A 26,673-nucleotide genomic window follows, 5' to 3' on the forward strand; every position below is an offset into this window, starting at 1 on the left:
TTTCCATCCCTATTAAAGGATGTTCTAGCTGTCCTTTTTATTAATACATTTTTTTTTCTTCCTCCTTGTTTGAGGTTAAAAAGTATGGTTTGATCAGAGGACAGCAGTTATACACGAAAAACTGCTCTATGCTAAATCAGAAGGTTTTTCATGCCTTGCATTCTTGCCTCTTGATTGGTAGGATGTGGGTTTTGATTTATTATTTAGAATCAATTTCTCACTGTATATGAAATATAAAGTTTTCAAAAATAAAAAAATCAATTTAATGTTATTTCAGTAATAAAAATGCCACATGCATAAAAATTCTGTGTACATATTCATCTGAAAAGATGAATTAAACTCACTCTGTCCAAGTTACTATTTTTCCACATGTCACAACAACTATTACATGGTCTATATTAAGGTCAAAGTTGTTGTTACCTGATACCTAGCCATTAGTGTTTCAATAAGCAAGTATAAAAACTTATGTGAAATGACTCCAAATTCAACTGTAGAATTTTAAATCCCTTTTCCACATATGTACAATTCAAACAACATCAGATAAAATCCTACAAATAAGTGACAATGTTAGGCTGACCGAAAAAAAAAAAAAAAGGTAAAAGTTGAGAATGTAGGTCCACAATGAAAGTTCTTTGTATATATACTTCAGCTGATTAAACCTCAGTCAGCAAAGGCTGGTAAATACACTAGTTTACCAATTTTACCATTTAGTTTATAGGATGATAGTAGCAAGAATCCACTCAAACATCCTCATAGCTGGATTCAGACACACACATCTTTTCCTGCCTTAGTATTTTTTATTAAGGATAATAAAGCACTGGATTCTATGAATTTTGGTTTCAGGTCTCTTCAAAGGCTTCACACCTTCCTGATTTTTTAAATGATTTGATTATTAACAGCAGTGATCTGTACAGTAACCTTCATTCTGATCTCACTTGCAATGTTTTTACTGTTTGACTCTAATGGATCTAATTTGCACTCGTAAAATCTCCTTATTCACTAAGGGCAAGTTAATTTTGTTTGTGCACAATTTGTACATGAAGTCCCTTTACACGGAAAGAATGGGAGACAGATATAGTCTTGAGGGCCCTAGATGTCGCCCAGACCCATCCCACAGGGAGGTCTGCTGCCTTCCTGGGTCCAGGGTGAGGGACATTAATAGAAGACTTCCGGAGCTAATTCAGCCCTCAGACTACTATCCCCTGTTAGTAGTCCAAGCTGGCAGCGAGGACATCAACAGAAGTACCAAGATAATTAAAAAAGACTTTAAAGCACTGGGTTGGTCAGTTCATGGGACGGGAGCACAAGTGATATCTCCTGTGCTAGCTGGGATGGATGAGGAGCTAAATAAAGAGAGGAGTAGAAAAGCCCATCTCATCAACAGGTGGCTTAAGGATTGGTGTCACCGTCAAAATTTTGGGTTTTGTGACCATGGGGCAAACTCCGTGGTACCTAGTCTCCTCAAATCAGATGGGCTTCATCCTTCTAGGGAGAGCAAAAGGACTATAGCCCATAAGTTGGCAGGGCTGATCAGGAGGGCTTTAAACTAGGTTTGAAGGGGGAAGGGATTGAAACTGGGCTCTCCAAAGATCAGCCTAAGGATGGAAAGCCCGAATTAAGAGTGAAATCAGCAGCCCACTTGAAGTGCATGTACACTAATGCACGCAGTATGGGCAACAAACAAGAGGAGCCATCGTGCAGCAGGAAAGCTATGACATAGTTGCCATCACAGAAACATGGTGGGATGACTCATATGACTGGAGTGCTGCTATGTGTGGCTACAAGCTCTTCAGAAAAGATAGGCAGGGTAGGAGAGGTGGAGGGGTGGCTTTATATGTTAGAGAGTCACTCGACTCTGTTAAACTTGAGGTCAGCAGTGACAAGGTTGAGTGCCTGTGGACCAGAATCAGGGGGAAGTCCAACAAGGCTGACATCCTCAGGGGTGTCTGTTATAGACCACCCAACCAGGACGATGGAGGAGATGAATTATTCTACAAGCAGCTGGCAGATGTCTCAAAATCAATGGCCCTTGTTCTTGTGGGTGACTTTAACCTGCCGGATATCTGCTGGGAGCTCAATACTGCACAGAAGAGGCAGTCTAGGAAGTTCCTAGAGTGTATAGAGGACAATTTCCTTCAGCAGCTGGTAAATGAGCCTACCAGGGGCAAGACCCCGCTAGACCTACTGTTTACGAACAGAGAAGGGCTGGTGGGAGATGTAGTGGTTGGAGGCCGCCTGGAGCATAGCGACCATGAAATAATAGAATTTTCAATACTCAGAGATGCAGGGAGAACCATTAACAAAACCTCTACACTGGACTTCCGGAGGGCAGATTTTTGCCTATTCAGAAGTCTAGTTCAGAGTATACCCTGGGAAACAATGCTTAAAAACAAGGGGGCCCGAGAGGGTTGGACATGCTTCAAGCAGGTGGTTTTGAGTGCACAGGAGCAGGCTATACCAGTGTGCCGAAAGGCTAGCCGGCGGGGAAGACAACCGGCTTGGCTAAACAGAGAGATTCTGAATGAAATCAGAAGTAAAAAGAGACTTTACTGACTGTGGAAAAAAGGACTGGCTATTTATGAAGAATTTATGGAAATAGCTAGATCATGCAGAAAAAAATCAGGGAAACAAGAGTGCAATTTGAAGTTAATTTGGCCAATTCTGTCAGAGATAATAAAAAGTCCTTCTTCAAATATGTTAATAACAAAAGGAGGGGCAAGGAAAACCTCCATTCTCTGTTGGACTTTGAGGGAAATATAGTTAACAAAGATGAGGAGAAAGCTGAGGTACTTAATACCTACTTTGCCTCAGTTTTTACCAGTAAGATAGGTGGCCCTCAGGACAATTCATCTCTGGAGGTGGTTGACAGAGATAGGAAGCCAAATAGGCCCCTTGTATTCCAGGAGGAAATAGTTGGTGATCTGCTGAGCCATCTGGATCCTCACAAGTCTATAAGACCAGATGGGATCCATCCTAGGGTGATGAGGGAGCTAGCAGAAGAACTTGCCAAGCTGCTCTCCATCATCTTCCAACAGTCCTGGCTCACTGGGGAGGTCCCATATGATTGGAAATTGGCCAATGTTACCCCAGTCCACTAAAAGGGCTGCAGAGCTGACCCTGGCAACTACAGGCCTGTCAGCCTGACCTCGGTGCCTGGCAGGGTTATGGAGCAGATCATCCTGAATGGAATCACACAGCACCTTCAGGATGGACAAGGGATCAGACCCAGCCAGCATGGGTTTAGGAGGGGCAGGTCCTGTCTGGCCAACCTGATCTCCTTTTATGATCAGGTGACTCACCTGGTGGATGAGGAGAAAGCCGTGGATGTGGTCTATCTGGACTTCAGCAAGGCCTTTGACACTGTCTCCCATAATATACTCCTGCAAAAGCTGGTAGCCCATGGCTTGGACAAGTGTACTCTACGCTGGGTTAAGAACTGGCTGGAGGGCCGGGCCCAGAGAGTGCTGGTGAATGGGGCTGCATCTAGCTGGCGGCCAGTCACTAGTGGTGTTCCCCAGGGGTCAGTGTTGGGTCCAGTCCTGTTTAACATCTTTATTGACCATTTAGATGAGGGGATTGAGACCATCATCAGCAAACTTGCTGATGACACCAAGTTGGGAGGGAGTGTCGACCTGCTGGAAAGCAGGAGGGCTCTGCAGAGGGATCTGGATAGACTGGAAAAATGGGCTGATTCCAGTGGGACGAAGTTCAATAAGGCCAAGTGCCGGGTGCTGCACTTTGGTCACAACAACCCCCTGCAGCGCTACAGGCTGGGTGCAGAGTGGCTGGAGAGCAGTCAGACAGAAAGGGACCTGGGGGTACTAATTGACAGGAAGCTCAACATGAGCCATCAGTGTGCCCAGGTGGCCAAGAAGGCCAACAGTATCCTGTCCTGTATCAAAAATAGCGTGGTCAGCAGGACAAGGGAAGTGATCCTTCCCCTGTACTCTGCATTGGTGAGGCCACACCTGGAGTATTGTGTTCAGTTCTGGGCCCCTCAGTTCAGGAAAGACATTGAAGTGCTGGAGCGGGTCCAGAGAAGAGCAACACGACTGGTGAAGGGACTTGAACATAAGACCTATGGGGAGAGGCTGAGGGAGCTGGGGTTGTTTAGTCTAGAGAAGAGGAGGCTTAGAGGTGACCTCATCACTCTCTATAACTACCTGAAGGGAAGTTATAGCCAGGTGGGGATTGATCTCTTCTCCCAGGCAGTTAGCAATAGGACAAGGGGGCATGGGCTTAAACTCTGCCACGGGAAATTTAGGCTGGATATTAGAAAGAAATTCTTTACAGAGAGAGTGGTCAGGCATTGGAATGGCCTGCCCAGGGAGGTGGTGGACTCGCCGTCCCTGGAAGTTTTTAAACTGAGATTGGACATGGCACTTAGTGCCATGATCTAGTAAACGGACTAGAGTTGGACGAAGGGTTGGACTCGATGATCTCTGAGGTCTTTTCCAACCCAGTCAATTATGTGATTCTGTGAAAATAAGAATCATAGACTTCCATAGGGATTACTTCTACTTCTACAGATAGATATAAAAGTAATACTGGGCCAGTATCAGACTCAGTATCAGACACTTTAGATTAGTGGCTGAAACTTGCATTAAAAAGAAAATTGTGGAACCATTTTCTCAAAACAAAAACAAAGAAACAAACACACACACAGAAAAACAAACAAACAAACATAACAAAAAATAACAAAAGCCCCCAAACAAACAAACAAAACCAGAAAGAAGATATACATTTTTTTAAAAATCAAGCAATGAATTTTAACAGAGCAGCTGGCCTTTCTTGACATGAATGTTGGAGACTCATGTTTGAACAGTTTAAGATGCAGCCTTGCAACTTTGATAACAATAGGGGTCTGCCAAACTGAGCCATGGCAATTATCGATACACGAGCAGTTACTTTTCAACTCAGCTACAATTCATGGGCATACATGTTAGAACACTTTGCTTCCTGATCTCCAATCTTAATTAACAGTTCCAATCTTTTATATTTGATGTGCTACACAGAAACAGGCTTTATAAAATATTCTGCACTATATAACTTGGATTACAAGGACCATATAACTTTAAAAATTAAACATCTGTTTTGGGAATACACTTACTAACATAGGAACCAGATCTTTCTGAGCCACTGGGAATACACACCTCTCAGAGCCAAATGAGCACTGATAAACCTTCCAGCCTCTGCAGGGCTCCCACTCTGAACAGATGGATTGGCTGGTACAATTTGAGTGTCTTGCCTTTTTTTTGCCTTTTTTTTTTTTTTTTAAATTTTATTTTAAACAGCATACCCCCTACCTTGTAAACAAGCCTCCAAGCACAGAAAACAACAAAAAATATATTTAATGGCCCCCTGTTCTGTTTCATTATTTAAACTCCTCTCATGTACTTCACCAGCTGAGTAATGCTCTTTGATGATTATATCTCCAAAGAACATTGCTGTGATCATGTAATATGCTGTGGAACCATAGATAATCAATCAAAAGGAGAGAAACAGAGAAAGCAACTTTCTGACTTTTTAAAAACTGATTTAGTTCTTATGAAAATACCAAAATGGCAGCTTTGAGATTTAAATAATTGTTTCAGAAGATTAATAAGAATACTGCAAATTATACAATATTAAACCAATGTGTTCTCCCCCGAAAGGACCAGTGTTATAAGCTGAAGATGTCTGTCTTTGTAGTCCAATTAAGTCAAGGTCCCAATATGTTTCTTGATTTCTAGGATAGGAGCACCTCTGGTAGTGGTTTTGTGATACTGACATTAGCAAACTGGGCATTCTGGGAATGCAGGCATCACCAATTTATTTTATATACTGTAAATCTGCTTATTTTTCTCACCTTGAAGCTGGTGAGATTAAAGTTTGTGGCCTATTGTCCTCAAGAATTGAAAAAATACAATAAAACTATAACTTTATTAAAAAATAAATAGGTTGGCAATTTGGTCTACAGTTTAGCTTTGAGGGAAAACTTATTTACATGAAAAAATTTGTATTACTACTATCAAAACGGACACAAGGCTGTGGAAATGCATACTTTGTAGACTTATTGGATGAAATACATTGTATGACTCATAAGGGTGATTCATCCTTATGACAATTTAAGTGTGAAAATGAAGATAAAAAATAAAAGAAATTTGCAGAGCTTCTTCACACTTGAATAAAAGAATTTAGTCGTTGCAGTTGTCACCAAGACAACTTACTGAGTTTCATTTAATGAGCATGCTTTGAATATTTGTACTGTTATCAATGCCCAAATTATATATTTTTTTATTTTCTTTTCTTTCTCCACTCCACCTCTTTAATTGTATTTTGGTCTTCATCTTGTCATGAAGATCTAAGGCTGAAGAGCCACAGCTGCAGCTGTTCCACAATCCAAAATCAAAGTGGTATATTAATAAACTTCTTCCAAGGTTTGACTTGGGTTTAATTTTTCTCCAGTTATTAAAAGACATGTTAGCATAAAGTCGTAGTCTGAATAAATGCCATGCATTTACAATTCTCATAATGACACAAAAGGTTTTGGGGGATCAGTTAAATATTTTTTTTTTTTCAGAAATTAAAGAATATAGAAGGTTCTAATGATAAAAACTGAATTCAACCTTTTGGAAACTCATGACTAGAAGCAGTTTTGGGGCCATGTTACTTGTCAAACGGGTTGCTCTTTGATGCCAAGGGTCACTAAGAGTCTAGATCTGTCAAGGTATATTGGGGACTTCATGCTTATACAGAGGAACACTATGAAGAGTTTGAATTAATTTGGGATTCATAGAATCATTCCACAGACCTCATATATCTTTTAAGAGAGATACCACAGATGTTTGTTTTCCTATGACTACCCAGTGCTAACTGCACATTTGAACATAAGAGGCTGAGTATCATATCATAGTTTGTCTATGTTTGCAGGCTAGAAATGCACTCATCTTTATTACTGCAGATTTCACAGAACACATTGATGTAAAATCACTATCAATACTTTAGTTAAAAAGCAATCACTCCACCTCCCCCCCATTTCTTTGATACATTAAAGAGTGGAGAGTATCCTGCAGGGAAGAGAACTGGCATAGAGCTATGCTGCATAGGAAATCTGACAGAGCTCCATTTTTACTTTTATGAAGTAATATTTGTGATTCAATCTGCCTGTTTAATCTTGTGAAATTGTCATCTATGGGGTTAGCTTCTTTCCAGAGACTTTTAAAAATTGAAAGTAGCATCTCTGGTAATCAGAGCAATGTCGTGTTTTTTCAATGTTTATGTACCAGCATTAAAATAGATACCATGCAGAGCATGGGCAAAGCAATTAAACTTCTGTTGGGTTGACCTATCAATGGATTTTAACTGCAAGTGGGATAAGCAAAAACATTGATTATGCAATTAATCTGATTAGAGTATCACTAAACAAAAGAAAATAGAAATTATAAATTTTGATAAGATTTATGTTTGGAGAAGTCAAGTGGAAGAAAGGAAATAAACTGAGTTCCTTAGAGAAATTCGATTCGAAATGCAGAATTCTCAAGAAAAAAAGGAAATCTGAGTAGGAAAGTGTTTACTATTAGGTGTTCATGATTTTCATGATATGTCTCTATTGGTTATATGAACTAAAGGGAAACGTTTTTCGATAACTTTTCTGGAACTTATCTCAAATCTTATCTTAGCTCAAACTCTTTCCAATAACTTCTCCAAAGGAGTGAGCTATAAAATTAAGGTGAACACAAAGCTTGTTGGCTCTGCAGTCCTTCTATTAAGCTACCCAGGATGTGCTAGAGAAGGCTGGATTACACGCAGATGTCAGAAGAAAACCCCCAAATTTGCAGGATCTAGAATGTCAGCAGGGTGAGTACAAGTGTGCCAATTTGTGTTCCAGAGAAGCAAAAACTCAAAAGTGGTTACTGCAGTCTGCAGAGTTCCAGTGTACCTTAAAATGCATGGATTCAACTTGATGAAACCTGAAGAGAGTGTTTGAGTGAATGGTGATCACATCACACTTTTATGTAGGCTATTCAGCCTATGTGACATTTTGAGTGGGCATGCTATAGATTTTTCCATATCAGTTATCCATAAGAAGAAATCTTATTAAGCCTGAACAGAGTAGTGTGCCTACTTCAGTTTTCAAAATCTGTTTTTACAGTAAAGTACAGTTTATGAATATCAAGAATTTTGTACCCATTGTTTATGTGCCAGGTTGTTTGTTTTGGTTTTGGTTTTGATTGCTTGTTTGTTTGATTTTTTTTTTTTCTAAATAACAAAATGATTCTATAAAGCCTTTATTTCCTTTCATTGTATTTCTTTCATACAGGTGTCCTTCCTTTTGAATCAAGTATTTCAAAGTATTATCAGAAAACAATTTCAAACTGCTGTATGTACAATCAAGCAGTACATACATGGTTTGGGTTATGTGTGGCAAGTAAATACTAAAAATGTTTGTGATATTTATAAGAGATACTGTTGCTGAAAGCAGTAAGTGACTTATTGCTATGATTTTCATAAAAATTAGTAATAAAAAACAAAACCATACCCACTTGGCCTAAGAAAAGCAGGTGTGTTTCAACAGGCACGTGTGAATGTAATTCGCAGTAAGTCCTCCAGGGCACAGCCTGAGTGCTGCAGAGGCGCTCCAGCAGTGCATTGCCAGGGCCAGAGACTTAACCAGATGAATCTGGTTTGGCTCGTGGCTGCTCAGATTGTGCCTTTTGATTGAATCTGAAGCATTCTGATAAAAAGCCTTCGGGACATATGCTTCCCATTGAAGAAACCTATTGTTTAGAGCTATTAAGAAATCCAGGGAGACATGAGTAAAACATGGCAACACATGCAGCACATCCTCTGGGATATTTGCTTTCCTACATGTTAATGAAGACTGAAGAATAAGAACGTGCAGACATCCCTTTAACAGATAATTAATGATGATTGATTTTTAAATAATAATTTACAGTGTAACTTTAATTCAGGTTAAAAAAAAAAAAAAAAAAAAAGCTTTAAAACTTCCTGAGATGGCTGAGGGCTTTGGCGTTCAAAATGCACTGATGTAAGTTCGGTATAAACGCAAGCTTTGGTGTGTCCAAATTGTCAACATGACAACCAAAGGAAAACTATTAACATTATGTCATTTTTGCAACATGCAGCTGTTGAGAAATAGCCTTTTGCCTATGCAATTTTGCTTTACTTTTATCTTTGTTTTTTTGAGCTAACCAATACTATCTCTTCTTTTAAGGGGCGAATTCCATTGTAGCCAGATTCTCTTTTGCTTTTAACTCAGTTTATACAAATTTACTTGTGGTTGCTCTTTTTATCCATGCCTTTTGACTTATCTGCTTAGTCGTTCCACCATATAATTGATCTTCCCTTTTTTTCCATATTTCTAGAAACTGCAATGGAGCTGCTGTGGAGAAGTAGTTTCTTACAGGTAAAAAAATGCCATTCTGGGTGTTATCTCCAGGGGCATGTACAGGTTTACTTCTAATTACATTTACATCTACTCCATTTATTATTTGGATCTGTAATGCCTGATTGAAAATCTGCACTAAGTCATCCCACTGCCTGCCCCCCCCTTCCCCCCCCTCATTCTTGGCTATAAACAGAAGAATTGTGTTCTCCTTGCCTCATTATCTGTTTTTGTTGCTTCATTATAATTTTATCCTCTGAGAGTGGAAAAGGTTAATGCAAGAGCACCTCTCCTGATTATATAAAGAATAATTTTGTTTGGAAGAGGCCCTCAAGATCATGAAGTCCAAACACAGTCTAACTTGGGCACTAAATCATGTCCCTAAGAACCTGATCTACATGTCTTTTAAACACCTCCAGGGATGGAGACTCCACCACTTACCTGGGCAGCCTGTTCAACAGCTTCACAACCCTTTCCATGAAGAAATTTTTCCTAATATCCAATCTGAACCTTCCCCAGCTCAATTTGAGACTATATATGTGTCAGGCTACCCTAGGGGTGTTGAGCTGGAGACACGGAATGTCACCTCTGCACCCTCTGGTGTCAGACTTTTCTAGTGTGGTCTGAAACAACCCCTTAGATAGGGATCAAGAACAGATATGGGAAAAAAAAAGCCATGAAATATGTTTGGGAATAGGTTAAAAATTGTAATAGAAAGTTACATTCTTCAAAACTTTGTTTGACTAACATATGTATGGCTAAAACATTCCAGCTTGTTATGGAACTCTACAGTTTGTAGCAAGCTGAACCAAAGGGAGTCTTTTTGTTTATTAAATTTTAACAGTTATTTGAATAAATTCCATCTGGTTTCATGCATTTTGTTTCTATTGAATAGTTCAGGATCTTTTCAGGAGTGCATCCTGTGCTGGCTAAGCCCAAGACCCATAAAGCAGAGAGGAGCTGACAGCTATGTCAATCCACATAAAAGAGACTATATTGCAAACTCTGTTCTGTGGTTAGTTTTGGAGAAATGAGTATTTTCTTGTGTCTACACTTTTACTCCTAAAAAAAAAAAAAAAAAAAAAAGTGCCAAAAATGTTTAAACAAATGTCTTATTTCACAATTAATGAAAATCTTAGAAATATACTTTTTCACCCATCCAACACATAGATCACACTGTTTATTCTGTTTATATTTGCTTTTACTTGAAGTTGTGAAAGTAGCATTACCACTACGTCCTGATGAGTGGCGTAGTTTCAACAATTCTAAATCAAAATTTCCATCAAAGAATAAAAACCCAGTATACTAGAAGCAACAGTCTCATTCCCTTGCTACACCAATGAGCAAGATATAGTGGACCATGAAACATTTTCATGGAGCCGGGCCAAAGCATTTACCTTCTCAACTGCCTAAGTTAGTTGAAGGGCAAATAATGTTTTACCCTGACTTTTGCAAAACTTTACTTGTCAATGTTTTGTGATAGGATGACTTATACTTTGGAAGTGCTTGTCTTGGCCTTCACTACAGAAATAAAACCAGATGCCTAATTTTTGCAAGGCTTCAGTTAAATGAGTCTTGTCTTTCAACACACATAGAAAGCGAGATCAGGAGATCTGCATATGATTTCATATTTGTCATAGATATATTATGTGATCTTGATTTGATAACATGTTGTCTCCATGAGTAAAATCAGTAAGTTAGTGAAATGGAGACAGTCATACTCATCTAATACTCTAGATTACAGTGGAAAATAAATTAATATTGTGGAAAATAGTAACATTCTGTAAAAAACACTGTAGGAGGTTGAAATTAAACTAACAGTTATTTAAAAATGAATACTTATAAAACTCTATGAGATACTCTTATGGAGATAAACTAAAGAATCTTATTTGAAGCACACTGTTAGAGACCAATAAGAAATGGTAACTAGAACTACTTTGCAAATAACTCAGTCATAACAACTTGCACAGTGCAAAAAGTTTCTTTCTAATGGACAAGAATTTTTTTCAAAACATCACTTAAACGTAATTCACATTACATAAAAAGCATTTTACTCTTTTTTTTTTTTTCTTTTTATTTTTATTTTACTTACTTAGGCAAAAAGAAATAGTTGCTGCTGAGGGAGAATGGGAGATTAAAAGATTAAATCAAGATTATCACAACAAAATGATTTATGATAGCCAAATGGGAAAATCTTTTTTTTTCTTAAACTTTGAAATTATACATATAGTGAAGACTGTTAATATTTTTTAAAGTCTTTGCTCCTTCAGGCTAATGACTTAAGAATCCAATGCTTGTAACCACAGATACAGCTATGATCAATTATTTAATCCACCTTTCTCTTCTCCCCCACCCTCCCCTTTTTTAGGTAGAAATCACTGTAGCACTCAAACCCTGCTGATATAAGTCAGTTTTCACATGGAGGAGATCATTTGCTACTGGATGTGTTTGCCCATCTGTAGTTTTCCAGTCTAAATATTTTCTGCCATTCTCCTTTGGCACTTCTGGAAAATATTTTATTTCCTTCTATGCTAAATGCATTTGTACTGTTGCAAATTAGCCCATCAATTAGTTTTCTACAAACCATTGTACTGACCTGATGTCACTACTTCCTTATGAGGAAATTTTCCTCTCTATCTGTTTAAATGATGACATTTGCAGCAGCAGCAAATTTTCTGGATTGAAAAGAAGCCTTTGCTGAGTTTTGAGCTCGTAGAGATAGAATAAACCCCACAGTTTTAAATTCCCTAGGGTTGCAAAGAGGAAAAGGGAACTTGCTCTGAGAACCCTCAGTTCCAGGACTGCTGCTGCTAGGAAGGGTTAGCAAGAAGAATTTCAGGGGAAATGGATATGAGAGAGTGCTTACCCTGCAGGCAGGTATGTGGGAAAAGGTGTGGAAATGTGGGTGGACTAGTAACTTGTTAGAGTTTGGTGGAAGAAAGGGAGCATTTATATTACCATATGCAAGGATAATTGAATAAAAGACTTCAGTATTGTGCAAGAAGTGAAATGAGAGGATGTAGCAATTGAATTTGCTGCATACTCTGTTTCAAATTCAGTCAGCAATTATCCCTTTATGTAACCACAGAACCAAAAGAAAGTAGAGATGAGAAGATCATCCATCATCCAGATGAAGCAATGTAAGTTGTTTCCTTGTGTTGGGTTTTAGTGTGTGTGTGTATGTTTGGTGTTGTGTCGTGGGTTTTTTTTAAGCTCTTCTGTTTCTGCCTGGAGATCTAAGGGTTGATCAGAGCTACGTCTATTACTCTAAAGGTCACTACCTAGCATTTCTATAATATACAGAATATACAGCATCATTAATGTTTACAGTGTATTATTGTCTAAGCAGCTTTGTAATTTTTTTCTATTCTGATTGTCTGGCAAGCAATGTATAGGACCAGAACAACAGATTTCCTAATGTTAATAAAGTAATGCCCAGAGTATGGAAAACATTGTTTGTTAATAGGATATGTAACATTTGTATTCAAGTTCCATGTCTAATTATATTTTAAAAGACTTAAAAACATTGACATTTACATTCCTTAGTGAGGAATACCCAGTCTGAAATTTTACCACAAAAGCTAATGACCCTATTAACTCTAATTTGTTTACTCACCAGTCTGGAACAGTTTCTTCCACAGGTACCTCTTTGATGTTCAAAATTAAGCTTCCTAGAGGCTTGAGAAATTAAGTGCTAAAGGAGGTCAATTATCCAACAGTTGCCTTAAAGATATGGACTGCCCCTCCCACATTGTTTTAAAATGATTTTTTCTGATGAACACAAAAACATGATTGCTAAACACATGTCAGGCTCTCCCACAGGTTTGCTAAGACATAATAGGCAGTTCCAAGTTTGGCCATTTAGGAGAGTGCCTAATTATATCAGACAATACAAATACATGATTTTTTTTTTTTTTTAAATGGAGATTTAATCTTTAATTAAGGTGCAAATGTAATTAATTATTATTTCACTGTCTGTATTTTTGAGTTTGGAATTTGCATAATATCTCAAATTTGACCTCCAGCAGCTCCTGGTTAGCATGAACCACTTGCTACAGCAAGCGTAATTTCTGCATTTAAAAAGAACCTACTTAGTCAATGGCTTACATTTATTCTTTGTTTTACTTAGTATTGTCCACAACTACAGCACATACACTTTTACACAAAGTTAAAAATAATCATGTTTTTATTTGCAAGAAAACACAACATTAAAAAGGGCCTATTTTTCAGCTACAGTGTGAATAAAAATAGTAAGTTTGTGATAAGCAGCTCAGGTTACTTTGCAATTATGACTCTTAAGTTCTGCAGCACTGCACCAAAAGGAATGGGGCACGGTTTCAAAACCTGTGGACAACAGCAGCTTTTAGCTTCCTAAGACATTCCCCTGAATGAACCACTGGCTCCCAGTGAATTCTCAACTAGCAACTGAACATGAACCCAGAGATTACCACTAATCTGTTCTGCTCGATACAAGAGGCAAAAGCTGGTGTCTCACACAAGAAGAGAACAACCATACCCAGCACATGGCAGATGCTGAGGGATCCCAGCAGGATTTTAGTCCATCCATGTATTGGCTGCAACCAGGGAGGCGATAGTGAGTGAAACTGAGCCCTTGCTGAATACTTCTGCAACATGGGACGTGTTCCTTTACAGGTTATTAAGGATCTTGTAAAGTAGAAATCTCCAGTAAGTTTCTGCTAGCATTCAGAATGAGGCCACTCATCTAAAATACAGAGAGATGCTACAAATCCATTCAAAACCAAAACAAAAAACCCCACAACAAAAGAAAACAAACAAAACCTCAACAAACACCAAACAAAACAAAACAAACAAAACCAAAAAACCTCCACCAAAACAAAAACCAAAACACAAACAGATACTTAGAAGACTTCAGAAGACAGCTATGCTTTCTCCAGCAAAAAATCTCAGACTTTAAAGAGCCTCAAGAGGTGCCAGATGGTTAGCCCCATTTTTTATCTCTTTGAAAGAGCATCCAGAATGTTCATCCTTAATTCAGTTCAGAGTTTTCTAGTGAATCAGTTCTTCCATCGTATTTTGATGAGAAGAATATTTATCATCTGACAATATCATGTGTTGGTGGGTATGGAAAATCATATCACTTTCTCTTTTCATAAGAGTTACGAATCCAAATCTAGCTACAACTAGTGGGTGAATGACGTCCTTCTGAAAATGTTAAGCAAATTCTGGGAAATCAGGCATGAAACTGAACTGCAGATAAGGAAACATAAGGTTAAGGGATTCTGAGAAACCCTTCAGCTCTCACAGCAGCTGGTGGTTGTGAGAAAGAAACTGGTTCTCTGTAATATCTCAGTGCCATGAGGAATGATGTGGGTTGTATCTGTTCCATCCTAAGGACTGCTGAAACTAGTGGGACAGAGGCATGTTCTGTCTTAGGTATTCTTTCCTATAAAAAAAATTATTTGTGATAACATACATAGTTGAAGAAAAAATGGATATATAAAATATTGATAACAAATGAGAGATCCCTAGGCAGTTTTTTTTTTTTGGATTTGGGAGGCAATGATTGTTCCCAAGAAAATGGAAGTTTGGATTGACTTCAAAATTTATTTTCAGATCCTACATACACTGGGACTTAGTGAACTGAATACCAAGATTTCAAGGCCTATGAAACCTGTTTGCCTTGTGATAACAATGACAGCTGGCAAAAGGTTTTCTTTCCCTATATGAATGGTACAGTGAAGAAAGACTTCCTTACTGGGCTTTCTTAATAAAGATAATACTTTTAGATAGAACAGAATTTTACCTCTCTCCAATACAGAGTTTTTTCACTTTTTATTGAGCTCCAGACTTACTTGTATAATGATAATGTGAACAAAAAAAATAGTTTGCCTAATTCCACATTAAGGAGAAGATCAAGTATAGCAGCATGTTTGAATGTTGACAATACAACCAAAATATCAGGGTAATGTGAGGTGAACATCTACAGCATTTATTTGCAACTCAGTAAGAAGTCATTTTCATTCCAGATTGGGTACCTTCTGCTTCTTTAGAAAACCCTGAACTAGGAGTGCTTTGAAGTGTGACTATCAGGAGTACAAAATCTCTAGAAACTTCAATATGGTGTGTTTCCTACTGCTTAGATTTAGCTCAGCAACGTCTTTAAATCTTGGCGGTTCAAGAGCCATAGTTCTCAATGCCTGCCTGTGTGGCAATCTGGAAAATGCCAGGGCATAAAGTGTAAATGGGACAACAACCTGAAAGAAGAATACATAGAGAATTTGGCTTTTTTTTTTTTTCTCTAGTTTCAATTTGATTCTTCTTTCAGCATGAAAGGAACAGCTTCATAGCATTTCACCTTGCACTGGAATTCTTGTAACTAAATATGTCCTAAATTATCTATATAATATATTAATACAAACTTATAAATGCCAGAATAATACTGACTTGCCTGTACTATAATATTCAGAAAATGGGAAAGTAAAATTATAATTAGCTGGAGAAGCGAAGAAAAGCTGCTGTATGCCTTGGCAATCCTTTTAATCTTATAGTTATGAGACCAGGGACACTTCAAAACACCACAGTTTCTACAATATTCACTTGGTTTCAAGGAAGTTGTGACAATCATAAACATTTCAGGTTGTTGCTAAGTCCCTAAGATCATAGCCTTCCCTGCCCCCTGCCCTTTTAAAAGCACCAACATGTGTTTTAGAACCTTGGCTATGGTGATCCTACTTGAGCACAGGTTTGGACAAGATGATCTGCAGAAGTCCCTTCCAACCTCAAACATTCTGTGATTCTGTAAAACACATGTGGAAGGACAAATACCCATTTAAATATTACAGAAGTAAAAATTAGCAGGTGTTCACAGTCAAGTGTTTATCTCAATCTAGAAATGTCAAAATCATAGACACTGAATCACTTCAGAGTACCACGTGTGTGTCTTAGTATGCACCAGCCAGCCAATAACCTTCTCAGAAAAACAAAACCACACCAAAAAACTAAACCAAAACCAGACAAACCACAAAATCAGACCTCACGTGTTCTCCATGCCCCATCTCAGGAATTCACTGCTCTTCAAACCTTTGCAGAAGACAGGTTAATAGAAGAATCCCTCTCTATATCTTTTTTTCCAGGGTCCTCTGGAAGTGCGGAGGGGTGGCTCAGGACAAAGATAATAGTTCTCTCAATGCTGACAAGATTGGCAGTGATTGAGCTTCTCAAGGCACTTCACAAGGCTGGCGTGACTCTTACTTTGGAGAATGACCGAGCTGCTACAGCTTTCCATAGGGGATATATAGAAACTATAGCAGTGTACTAATGCTGAAGTATATTACAGGATTCTCATGCATTCATATTCCTGCACAACAGCCCTTCATGGGGATTTTTCTGCCTACCCCAAGCTCTAAGAGATAGTCATGTAGCAATTTGGACTCAGCGCAAACAGGAACTATGCAGGAGAAAATTACAAGGTTCTTTACATGGTAATGACCAGTTTTTCTGTTTTCCAGCATATAATAGCTAAATACTACTGCTCCTGCTTTGTAAATATTTTCTTTCATAAACTTACATTGCTCTATAGGTGTATTTGTGCATACATGGACACACAAAGCCTCCCATAAAATCTGCTGAGATTCTCAACAGCTAAGAAGCAATAGAGGAACCTCTGCCACAAAGAGAGGAAGAACAGTTTTTATTTTAAATGGTCCCAAGCTTCACATTTTGGTCAGACTCATGTTCTGAGTGATGGCACACAAGAATATTGCCAGTTTTCGTTCATTGCTTGTTATGTTTGGAAACAGGAGCTGACAATGAAAGTACCTCCTCAACAAAAATTATTGCACCACTGCTCTTCACTTGAAGAAGAAAAAGATGCTGAGATCAAAAGAATAAAATAAAAGGTTAAAAGGAAATCAAACTTGAAAGAAGGGAAGAGAACAGTTAATTGGAGGGTCTGATTCAGATGTGTTCTTGCAGTGCTCGTTCCTAATTTACTATCTGCTCCTCATCTCTGCACAGCAGTCTAACAAGAATTCCACTGCCTCCTCATTTCCCCTCTGGCTGTGCCCCCCAGCTCAGGCCTGTGCTCCAGTGTTACAGCATTCCCCCTGGCTTTTTTCTACTATATAGAGCTTTGGGACCTTTATACATTCACCATCATTCCTGTAATTCTAGGGGACCAGACTTGGATGTCAGCACTGATGGCCTAAGGATTAGAATATTGTATAAGGCAGGTTTTTGACTTCAGCTCTGTGAACTCAGTACTAACACTAGGGAGATACTTACAAAGGCATAAACAAAGGAGACAATCTACACAAAGAAACTGTGAAATGGAGAGGGCAGGAGAAGAGTGGAAAGAACAAATAATATTTTAGACTAAAAAAAGTGCCAGCTACCTTAAAGGCCTCTAAATAAGTGACAAAATATACATAGAAAGATTTCAGCTTGTGGGTAACTTGTTAATGTATAAATTTTTAGAAGAGCGGGAGATAAAGCTGTGTTTATAAGGAGAACTGCAATGCAGAATTTCGTTTCACACAGACTAAATTAAAATCCATATAATCACTTTGTTAAATTACTCAGAATCAGCATCATTTACTTTCACCAATTTCAGGCTTTATAGAAGCTGTATATCTACCCACAAAAAGACTTCCCAGAATGTTTGCTTTGAAAAACAGCACTGATGTTTTTTTCAGATGCCTCCTTTCCTTAAATAAACAAATTGACAGGGGATGCATTCCTATTTATCCCATATCCTCCTATTTCTGCATGTTTCCAGTTGACTGCTAAGCTTCTCTATTTCAGAGACCAGTATACAATTAAAGCAATATGTTCTAGACAAAGCAGAATATACTGACAGAAAGAATAAAGATTAGATTGCTGATGCTGATTTAACTTTGTCTTCAATTATTTCTTTCCTGTTTTTACTGCTATCCTGTCCAGAAAGGTGCAGAGGCAATCTCCTTGGCTGCCCTTGATGTCAAAGGTGCTTTATGACTCCCAAAGAAGAATATGCTGGCTGCAAGTGCTGTGCATAAGTAGTGGTTTGACCTTCCTGATATCAGGTGGACTACATGAAGACAGAGTAAGCTGCATGCAACATGGTAAAAATAGATTAGAAATGTGTATAAAAACTGAGATAGTGCATTCTTTGTCATAATTCAGATTTCTCCCCGGGGGCCATTAACAGTATAGCACTACCCTAGAATGTCACCTTTCCTAACTGGGTAGACACTACAGCATCACAAAAAAGAAGTGCATAGCAGATAAAGTGCACAAAGGTTGTTAAAAGCATAGTGATGTAATTAAATGGCAAAATAAATACATGCGATTTCAGATTCTTCTGCAGCCTTTACCCCACAGTCAACTTTAAAACACCTCGCAAAAGGCAAAATTCCCACTTCAGTCATGTCCACTGCTGATCATTAATTGCTTCAGAAAAAGACAATATTTTATCCGTCCTCTTTGGAGTTCTAGTATGAATAGTGAAGCAAAAGAGAGTGAAACTGAGTGAAACATGAAAAGCTTGATTTGTTAGGACCCCTGCTGTCTGAAAAGAGATCAAAGCTCAGGAGGAGGCTGTAAAACAGCCGACTGCACTGCACAGAAACATGGCCTGTGGCAGCTGCTCTGGGCACGCTCTCACAACACAGGTGTACCTCCAAGTCTGCTCTGCCAGCTGAATCATGGGAGCAGGTTACCTCTTCTCCTTCTTCATTATTTCAACTGCAGTCACTGAGGAGATGTGGGCTCCATCCATCACAATGCACAAATTCACAGTGCGCAGATTCAGCACAGGCCTAATTAAAGCTTTTCCTTTCATTTGTGGAGATAATTAGACTTTCATCTCACCAGGAAGCTTCAGAAAGATCTATTTCGTTCTTCAATAAAAGCTACATCAAACAAAAGCAGATTTTAATCGCCTTTTCTTTGGGGCATGAGTCAATAATGAAAGATGTCATGGGTAACAAAAATTGTGTGCAGGGTGAAAAAAGGAGGGAAAAAAGCCCAAGCTATGTTCTTTAATTAACATCTTGTTTGCAAACATCATTAATTTCTCTCATTAAAATGATTTTTATCTTCAACTGATTGTTGATAAAACAATCGATTTGAACATCTCATCTGTTTCACTGCTATGCAGGAACCCATCTGCTGTGCTGTAAAGCAGGAATCATGCAGACTGTTAAGCAACATGTGAGAACAATAAAAAATGCATATGTGTGTGTCAGGGCTTTGTGAGGCTCACTGCAAGGCAAGGGCCACCTTTCCTCAGAACATGTATAAAAAATGACTTGGTATTAGGCCAAAGGACAAAATGTCACAAAGATCAGAAGTGCATAAATAACAAATGAATTAATATGTGCAGGAAGAAAGAGTTCCATCTGTGTTGGGAAGCATAGGTAAATAGGCTCAGCAAAATAAGGAGATTTCAGACATATTTAACACCACATCATGAGCGGCTGTGATGTGATATTAGATGACAAACATGCCGAGCTCACTGCCTTTGCCATTTTCATTAGTAGCAGTAGCATCAGAGCACAAGCTTTCTGTCCTATTACCTTTCTCACCGGTGCAAGGGGAGAGTATTTTTGGCTCCAGGCCTACTGCACGTTATCAATTTATTTAACCATTTGACACAGTGCTTCTGTATGGACTACCTGGTGCGCAGGCTCACAAAGAGGGTGTAGCTGCTGTCTGTGGGAGTTAAAGTGTGGAAGTCTAAGAGGGGAGCAGAGTGCTCTTCCACCCTACAGCTTAAAGCAATCCCAAAGAACTGTTAGGCTTACATGGTTAAGCCATCTAGTAAAGAGAGAGAGAGAGGGTGGATTGTTTAAGTACATTTCTCATGATGATACTTGCTTTGCAGCAGGCAGGAAACTATTTTTAATACTGGAATCAACACTAGCAGTAAGGATGCACTGTGGCAGTGTGGAGCTCTGTGTAACTCCGCTTAACGCTTTCCTGGACAGGACAAAGTGCTGTGATTCATCAGAATCTGAACTGAACTTCCTCTAGTGGCAAAATATCATCAAACCAAAAGACTAAAGGATTAAATTTGCATTACTAAGCACTCTGCTGCTGTTGTGACCTGCCTGCGAAACTGAGGAGACAAAAAGATTTAATGGAAACTTTTTTTTAAATGGACAAACATCTTTAAATCTCACGATGTTGAGGCTTGATTCATTGTGTCTTTATGATGTTAGTTGTGGCATATGGCAATTGTTTGGGAAAGCAAAGTTTGTCGGAACTTGACAGACATTTCTTCTTGAAGCATTGAGCCAGTAAGATCCCTGGTGAGTATCCAGATTCTAACAGAGCTGCACATGTCTGTTCTCGTGACTGTAAGAGATGGAAGTTTTTCCTCTTTGGGTTCCTCTTTCTCTAGTTCACTCAGTCACTTTAAAATCAAAACTGCAAGCTCCTTCTCTGTATCCTGCTTTCTTAAGCAAAAGATTTTATGCTAATCTACTCCCTCCCCATAATAACGGAGGGCCATTTTTACTTTAAATTAAGACCAAAATATATACACCTTGCACTTTTATTCATTCTGCCAGGACCTAGTAGTTCAAGGTGCTGAAAAAATCTCATAAAGTTCAAGCAAGAAGGTTTAGCAGAAGATTTTCCCAATTCTTCTTGAAACTCTTCAAAAAAAAGTTTAAACTTGGTTATGTTTCAGATAACTTTATCATCATTGCCCAGTATTCTGGGCAAAGGTTTGCTCCCGTTTATGTATTTTTTACCATTTACCTTGATGGAAGTCTTACCTATTTCAAGTTAAGGACAGTAAGGGAAAACTCCAAATAGTAAGCAACGATTTAAGATTTTACTAGGAAAAATAAAATAAAAAAATGGTGACATGGGGAAAAAAAAAGAAAAAAGAAAACAACTTCTGACTTTTTTTTTTTTGTTATTATATTCTTGTATATTCTTGGCTGTAAGAGAAGCTTTTTTTTTTTTTTCCTTCTCATTAATGAGAATCTTGCATGCAGAAGGAACGGTGACTCATGGCCAGAACTGCAGAAGACTCTACAGCACTGTAGCCCTCCTTCTGTCAAAAAGCATTCACAACTAAAATTTTGCCTAAAATCAGTGGCTTCAAAGTGCTTCTGAGCAACCTGACCAGGATATACACATACTTCTGATCCAGTAATTTTTTTTTAATTGGGAACCCTCTCCCCATCCAACCCCAGGAAAGTTAGATTATGCAATATAAATATATTGCTTATTCTTGTACACAGAGGATGTGGCTGATATTCAAAAATCAAAAACCTCATGAATATGTGAACCCAAACTGAGATCTTTTCTAAATGTCTAGATGATACTGCTTAGCTACAAATGGCTAACATCAGGAGAAACCCCTTAACCAGACACTAGGTTTGCTCATTACTTCAGATATTTCACTTGGTAGGTCCTTATTTTGTGAAAGAGGACAGGAAGTCCGAGGTAGCTGACATTCAGGAAGAGAAAAAGCAGAAAGATAGAAAAGACTGTGCTCAGTTTTAAGGGTAAAACTGGAAATGCCAGTCTGCACTCCTTACCTTAAACTTGGGAAGGCTGAACTCTCCCACTGCCATCAACTGGTGAGGAAGAGATAGTTGCCACTGCTTCTAATATTCTCAGCAAATACATATCAGTATTTAGCTTCCAAAGAGCCTGTCACCTTGTGCAGGGACTGTGTGGGCAGACAGCTGTGGCTACTGAACAGGGAGGCTGGAGGCAGATGGTATCCAAATGTTAAAAGAAATGACATGAAATGACAGAATGGGTGAAAAACTCATTTCCCTAACCTCTTCCCATCAAAACATTATCCTGCATCTCTGTGGCAAGTGGAAACACATTCCTATTTAACAGATGCATGCAATACCATACAGACAGCCCAAACATTGGACTTTCAGATTCCTCTAACAAGAGGAAGGAGCTTTGCCAAGTCAAGCAGAATCCGTCAGTCAGCTCCAACAAAATTAGGCTGGAGACACTATGAATAGATCTGTAATTCATCAAGAAAACTCTCATAGTAGATACTATATTTAATAAGAAGATTAATAAAGGCTTTTATTGCTTCCATTCAACTTCTATGGGAGAACTGGTGACACTATCTTACAAATGGAGAGCTCTGGAGCAGTGTCAGTGATGTTCAGATAGGTTTTCGATGAAGTCATAATAATGAATTTCACACAAACAGAAGCACACCTGAGATTCTCAGTATCAATCCTAAATGTCTAGGTTACCTGAAATGACAACTGCCAAATGTCAGTATTTTTCATTCAGCTGCCTTATGATAGTCTTTTTTGAAGAAAAGTTTTTATGCCTGTTTCATACCTCATAGCTATTACATTTCTAGTAAGAATGGTGTAAGTACAGGATTTTGTTAACTCCCCCTGTTGACTATTTTATTACTGAGTTTAATAAAGCCAGTCACAGCCTGCAAATCTTGCCCAATGTACTTCCTTGCATAACAAGACAGTTCAAACAGTGCTGCTAAGGTAGAGGGAGGTAAGGACAGCTTCCATTAACCTGGGCGAGGGAACAGGAGATTTGGCTTATGGAGAAAATACCATCTCTCCCTGTGGCTAGGCTGGGATGTGGGCAGCCCTGCTGCCAGTCATGCTGCTTCTGAGGGGGCTCCTGAGCACGAGCAACAGGCTGGATTTCAGCCCAGAAGGCTGTGTATGGGGCACTGCTCCTGCCTGGCCTGGGAGGTTCCGGCTCATTCTGTGACTTGTGCAATGGGGGAGTGAAGGAGCTCCCACACTTTTGGCTCGTTTCTCTCCCTACTTGTGACTGGTGCTATTCCTCCATTAAAGGTATATAGATGTGTTCATAAAATGTAAAGTAAAATTAGAGTTCATATATAAATCTGAATTCTTGCTCTATATATATATATATATACATACACTGGAAAACAGAAATTGAAATGCATTTTTTGTTATTGACTTTTGCTGGAATTAACTTGAGCAAGTGACAACATCCATTCATTAAATCAAACATAAAAGCAAATATGAAGGAGCATTAAAGGTATCAACAGGTGAGGAATAGGAAATCAGTGAACATTACAGCAAGTGCAAAATATGACTTTATGTATGAAGTTCTGATTGATGATCTAGCTTCACTTTCCTACACCCACATATGCAGTTCAGAACATGCAGTCCAAAGTCTGCGTGTGTATCTATATGTGTGCACGTGTGTACAATCTGTGTGATATCACCACAAACTGGCAGTATCTGCTCACCACTATGTAGAAGCATGTTCAATGTGCTCAGATGGTTTCTGAGTCAAACCAGTGTGTTTAATAGATGAGACATTTCCAGAACTAGAAATCCTATAGTATTTTTTTTTTCCAGGAATGATGATCTAAGCTTTTAAATAGGGAAGATTTGTAAAGAAGGATAATATCTTATATTGGAAGAAGCGATCAAAGTTGAAAAATGAGACAAAATTTTTGGTCAAGCACTTTTCTTCAGAACTTCTGGATGTAACAGAATTTCACTTTCTCTCTCCGTCTCTCTTTTTCCAAATCTTGACTTACACTGTTAAATGTTTAATTTCAATAGATCTCCACATGGCTCATGGGGTCTACTTGCTTGCAACAGCTTACAATATTAGTGTGCAGTTTAAGAAAAACAAAAAGACTGAATAATTTTTCTTTCTAAATGTAGAAGCCTAATAAAAATGAAATTATTTCCCCTACATTATGAACTCATATATGTGTGTACATGTACTAGATGGCATTTTTAAAAGAAATACACCACTTGGGAATAAAAATATGCAACTTATTAGTTAATAATCTGTGAAAAAAAGGTTTCTCTTTTTCACCTCTGTCTTGTTGAGCCCTATTCCTCTCAAGGCAAGGCACATAAAAATAATGGGTAAATAAGCTGGTATGCACTTTCTGAGCTGTCAGTAATAGCATTAATTTATAGCAATGTTAGACTTCTAAAGCTAAAAGATCTAAATATAATAATAAAAATAAAATTTAAAAAAATTTAAAAAGGAAAATGGAACTAGTCAGAACTGCAGAGATAATTTCTTAAATACTAGGCAGCAAAACAAATGCCCTGAACAGAACAAGTTGTCTACTAGCAAGCAGAAATGACTATCATATTTCCCAGATAGAGAGCTATACATGGAAAAACCTAAGGGTTTAATTCTTTAACCAAGCTCAACTTTGAATGTGGACCTAGAATACAAAATCTTAACACTGCTTTAAGAACACTAATCAAACATAGAAGAAATGGTGCGAGCATTTTTTAAAGATGAAATTACTTTCCTGACTGAAAACTGGAAATGAAGATGCTCTTCACTATCCAAGTGTCAATGAAATCTAAGTGCCCACCAGATTGCTGGCCCACCCATAGATTATTAATGTACAATTAATCTACTAGGGCAACCGTAGAGTGTCATTTAGCTTCAGAGACCATAAGTATAAAATAGCAACACACTGTGAAATTAATGGTAACACTTAAAGGTCCCATTGTTATTAATTCATTTGACATTCACTGTAATCACACTGGTCTTTAATGAATTCATTTGGCACGTGAATATTGCATGTACTTTCAAATGCATTCCAGTGCAAATCAGTGTTAATTGATGTCCTAAATTGAAATAGTTGCTCTCTCTTTCACTTCTTTTTTTTGCCTATGACACTTTTTGTTATGGGTGTTTTTCCGCAGTGCCGTTTATACATGGCATATGCAAGCACAAGCTCTTATAATAATTACTATTACTACAGATCTCAATATAGCATACAAAAATGACCCAGGGTCATGTGGTTACTGAAGCTCTGCAGTAACTTGTTTGAAGGCAATAAACTCTGAACACCACAGAACTTCAGTAATGTCCTAGTGCCACATAACCTATGAATATTTTTAGTTCTCTGCAGATTGCCTGTAAGCATCCTTGGCTTATGCAAAAGAGACTGCAGCTCTTTGTTGTCATCCTACCCAGTTCAGTTTTATTGCAGGAACCAATTAGATCTATCCTTGCTCTTCCTGTACTCGGTGACTATAGCTGCACATATGGAAAACATCTGTATTTGTGCCAATGGAAATTGTCCCCTTTACTTATATATAAGCACTGCTCCCAAGAACTGTGGGGTACTGAGAAATTCTTCTGTATATACCAAATGCAAGCAGTTAATTTGAATAAATTTAATACATGGGTGGTATAACAATTCCAACTTGGAAGCTTGACTTCAATAAAACACTCCAAGCTGGAAGAGACTAAATGCCAATAAAATAGTATTCCTGTTATCATTTATAGACTTCCTAACTTATTTCCTTATCTATCTAGTAACAATCTACAGACGTTCTTGTTTCCTGGGAAATTAAAGGAGTCTCAGGCAGGCCAAAGGACTCCATCATGTGTCCTGGTTTTGTTAAAAACAAGTTTCTCTTTCAGTGAATTTGCCTGTCAGCTAAAGCCTTCATATTAACTGCATTTTCCTGGAGAACCAGACACATGTTTTGGTAAACCTAGCAATGGAATGCAAACTTATTGATAAGCATGGATGGACATCTCGCGAGAGGGGCGACGAGAAACAAGTGACCAAGAAACTGACCAACTGTGTATAACATTCCATTCACGTGAATACTTCATATAAAAGTGGGAGATCACAAGGATCTCCTCCCTTTTGCTCCCTTTTCCCTTTTTGCCTTTGCTTTTTCCCTTCTGCTTATGGCCAACATTAGGAGAGGACCTTGCTAGTCGTCCCTGCGAACTGAGGCCTAGTGAGAGACTGAATCCAGCTCTGGTTGGCTATAAAGTCCAATCCAGGACTTCGGGTGCTGGCTCTGCAGTTGCTGAGACTTTCAAGATTGGTTTTGTATTATTTTCTCTATTCTTATTAGTAGCATTAGTAAAACATTGTTAATTTTTCCAACTCTCTTCTCTCTGTCCTTCTTTCCCTCCCGATCACCTGTCCTGAGTGGGAAGCGGGGAGAGGGAGGGGCAAAAAGGGGGAAGTGGGGGGGAGAGAGGGTTAACAATACATCTGCCAGGGTTTTATTGTCACCCCGCAATCTTAACCCTCGATATCATGTCAAACCTTTTCCTAAGATGAATTTTAAACCCTTATGGTCTGTGCATATCCAGGGATCTTTCTAGCCATGTCTTTAAGCTAGAAGAATACAGGACTGTGGTGTCTGGCATTACACCTATAGGAAGTTTGGTAGCCATTTTAAAAAATAGTACATAAACCAGTAAAAATATATATTTAGAATGCCTCAGTTGTAACTACTCTTAAAGGTAATATCAATAGCAATAGTAATCTAAATCAAAGTACACAGAATAGACATGTACTTGCTGAA

The 26,673-nt window shown here is 38.4% G+C and overlaps 1 protein-coding gene and 1 long non-coding RNA gene across 22 annotated transcripts in view; one reads left to right on the forward strand and one right to left on the reverse strand.

The window, feature by feature from the left end:
- The window catches only part of TENM3 (teneurin transmembrane protein 3), a 1,347,463-nt gene that overhangs the window by 687,608 nt on the left and 633,182 nt on the right, over positions 1 to 26,673 (reverse strand). The window lies entirely within an intron of this gene.
- Positions 11,285 to 17,446, forward strand: LOC110360916 (uncharacterized). Its single transcript, XR_002417141.2, has 3 exons — positions 11,285 to 12,265; positions 12,477 to 12,528; positions 16,504 to 17,446. It is a non-coding gene; the product is annotated as an uncharacterized LOC110360916 (long non-coding RNA).

The sequence above is a fragment of the Columba livia genome, chromosome 4 (assembly GCF_036013475.1).
Source record: "Columba livia isolate bColLiv1 breed racing homer chromosome 4, bColLiv1.pat.W.v2, whole genome shotgun sequence".
NCBI classification, from domain to species: Eukaryota; Metazoa; Chordata; class Aves; order Columbiformes; family Columbidae; genus Columba; species Columba livia.